Source organism: Littorina saxatilis, linkage group LG8 (assembly GCF_037325665.1).
Source record: "Littorina saxatilis isolate snail1 linkage group LG8, US_GU_Lsax_2.0, whole genome shotgun sequence".
Taxonomy (NCBI): Eukaryota; Metazoa; Mollusca; class Gastropoda; order Littorinimorpha; family Littorinidae; genus Littorina; species Littorina saxatilis.
Window position 1 is genome coordinate 2,669,005 of NC_090252.1, and position 3,947 is coordinate 2,672,951.

The following is a 3,947-nucleotide window of genomic DNA, read 5'->3' on the forward strand; positions in this document are numbered from 1 at the left end:
TGCTTAACGCCGAGCCGACCACGAAGAGCCATATCAGGGCGGTGCTGCTTTGACATATAACGTGCGCCACACACAAGACAGAAGTCGCAGCACAGGCTTCATGTCTCACCCAGTCACATTATTCTGACACCGGACCAACCAGTCCTAGCACTAACCCCATAATGCCAGACGCCAGGCGGAGCAGCCACTAGATTGCCAATTTTAAAGTCTTAGGTATGACCCGGCCGGGGTTCGAACCCACGACCTCCCGATCACGGGGCGGACGCCTTACCACTAGGCCAACCTTACCACTAGGCCAACCTTACCACTAGGCCAACCTTACCACTAGGCCAACCTTACCACTAGGCCAACCTTACCACTAGGCCAACCTTACCACTAGGCCAACCTTACCACTAGGCCAACCTTACCACTAGGCCAACCTTACCACTAGGCCAACCTTACCACTAGGCCACCCTTACCACTAGGCCAACCTTACCACTAGGCCAACCTTACCACTAGGCCAACCTTACCACTAGGCCAACCTTACCACTAGGCCAACCTTACCACTAGGCCACCCTTACCACTAGGCCAACCTTACCACTAGGCCACCCTTACCACTAGGCCACCCTTACCACTAGGCCACCCTTACCACTAGGCCACCCTTACCACTAGGCCACCCTTACCACTAGGCCAACCTTACCACTAGGCCAACCTTACCACTAGGCCCACCTTACCACTAGGCCAACCTTACCACTAGGCCAACCTTACCACTAGGCCAACCTTACCACTAGGCCAACCTTACCACTAGGCCAACCTTACCACTAGGCCAACCTTACCACTAGGCCAACCTTACCACTAGGCCACCCTTACCACTAGGCCAACCTTACCACTAGGCCAACCTTACCACTAGGCCAACCTTACCACTAGGCCAACCTTACCACTAGGCCACCCTTACCACTAGGCCAACCTTACCACTAGGCCAACCTTACCACTAGGCCAACCTTACCACTAGGCCACCCTTACCACTAGGCCAACCTTACCACTAGGCCAACCTTACCACTAGGCCAACCTTACCACTAGGCCAACCTTACCACTAGGCCAACCTTACCACTAGGCCAACCTTACCACTAGGCCAACCTTACCACTAGGCCAACCTTACCACTAGGCCACCCTTACCACTAGGCCACCCTTACCACTAGGCCAACCTTACCACTAGGCCAACCTTACCACTAGGCCAACCTTACCACTAGGCCAACCTTACCACTAGGCCAACCTTACCACTAGGCCAACCTTACCACTAGGCCAACCTTACCACTAGGCCAACCTTACCACTAGGCCAACCTTACCACTAGGCCAACCTTACCACTAGGCCAACCTTACCACTAGGCCAACCTTACCACTAGGCCAACCTTACCACTAGGCCAACCTTACCACTAGGCCAACCTTACCACTAGGCCAACCTTACCACTAGGCCAACCTTACCACTAGGCCAACCTTACCACTAGGCCAACCTTACCACTAGGCCAACCTTACCACTAGGCCAACCTTACCACTAGGCCAACCTTACCACTAGGCCAACCTTACCACTAGGCCAACCTTACCACTAGGCCAACCTTACCACTAGGCCAACCTTACCACTAGGCCAACCTTACCACTAGGCCACCCTTACCACTAGGCCACCCTTACCACTAGGCCAACCTGACCACTAGGCCAACCTTACCACTAGGCCAACCTTACCACTAGGCCAACCTTACCACTAGGCCAACCTTACCACTAGGCCAACCTTACCACTAGGCCAACCTTACCACTAGGCCAACCTTACCACTCGGCCAACCTTACCACTAGGCCCACCTTACCACTAGGCCAACCTTACCACTAGGCCCACCTTACCACTAGGCCAACCTTACCACTAGGCCAACCTTACCACTAGGCCAACCTTACCACTAGGCCAACCTTACCACTAGGCCAACCTTACCACTAGGCCAACCTTACCACTAGGCCAACCTTACCACTAGGCCAACCTTACCACTAGGCCAACCTTACCACTAGGCCAACCTTACCACCAGGCCAACCTTACCACTAGGCCAACCTTACCACTAGGCCAACCTTACCACTAGGCCAACCTTACCACTAGGCCAACCTTACCACTAGGCCAACCTTACCACTAGGCCAACCTTACCACTAGGCCAACCTTACCACTAGGCGAACCTTACCACTAGGCCAACCTTACCACTAGGCCAACCTTACCACTAGTCCAACCTTACCACTAGGCCAACCTTACCACTAGGCCAACCTTACCACTAGGCCAACCTTACCACTAGGCCACCCTTACCACTAGGCCAACCTTACCACTAGACCAACCTTACCACTAGGCCAACCGTGCCTGTCAATCATCAGCGTCCGGCTTTGACGTAAACTTGAGTTGGTGAAGAATGAATTTGCAAGGCTTTGCGTAAGCTACAGTTCTCGTGTAAAATATCATGCTTACACTCACACATCTCGCCAGGCTGAACTACGGGAGAAGAGCATCTTGCAACAGGAACCCATGTGGACATGGACAGCCTGGCTGCTTCCTGACTTACTTCAAAACAACATTCCATTCAGCATGCAAGGAAGCCAAAGTGTTATGTGTGGGTATGTGTGGGTATGTGTGGGTATGTGAACAAGAGCAATAATGCTCCTATCACGTGGGTCAAATGTGTGGGGGTTCAGGGGCGGATCCAGGTGGGTTTTTTTCCGGACCCGCCCCCCCCCCCCCCCCTTGGCTAAATAAAAATGTTAAAAAAAGGGAGAATAAAAAAAAAATGAAATAAACAAAAAAGAAAATGAAGAGAAAATGATGGCTCAGACTGCACCAGATAGCTCCATTTTCCATCATTTGTATCAAACATTTTCGGGGGGGCTTGCCCCCGGATCACCCTAGGAGCCGGTCTTTGTCTTCTAAATGACGGTTTTGGAAGGTAGTTGGGTAATTTGCTGGCTCAGGTTGCACCAGATCGGTCAGTTTTCCTTTTTTTGATCCAAATGTGTCTTCTTAAATGTAGCCTAATTTTGTGAAGGTGTATTTCGGGGAAGTTTCTTAAAAGAAATTTGGAACCCCCCCGCAGTGCAAGCGAGGACCCCAGTAACAGAATGTTTGGTCCAGCCATTACATGGTTTTGCAGTGCAAGCGAGGACCCCAGTAACAGAATGTTTGGTCCAGCCATTGCAATCTGGAATGTTGCCAATACAAAGAAACTTTACCACTGAGCGCCTCAGGCGCAATTCTCAACGAATGTCAGTGTCTTTGTGAAGTCTGCAGTATGTTTTTCATTCTATGTGATGCACTTGAGGAATGAATCGATTCAATGAGAGACAGACAGCACAGAGGTAACACCCTACACACACGTTTTGCCTGCAGTGCAAGTCAATGCTGTTGAATCGTGAGATCTTCCGCAGACAAGCATGGATTAGTTCCGAAAGAAAACGTGTCATTCTTCGAAGACATGAAAATAACTTACCCACTTGGAATAATTCGGACTTATCTTCCACAGAAATCTTCTAATTCACTTTCAAATTCTGACGAGACAGTGGAAAGCAGGTTGACGTCAATAATGACGTCATTTGCTTGTTCACGTAATAATTGTGTTCCAGCTCATAATTTTAAGCACACACCCAAACTCACACGCAAACACACACGCACACACACACACACGCGCGCGCTCACACACACACACACACACACACATACACCCACCCACTCACACACACACACACACACACACATACACAGAAAAAACACACACACTCACACACACAGAAACACACACACACACACACACACACACACATACACAGAAAAAACACACACACTCACACACACAGAAACACACACACACACACACACACACACACACACACACACACACACACATACACACACACACAAACACACGCACACAAACAAACAGTAGGAGTAATGTGCTTTC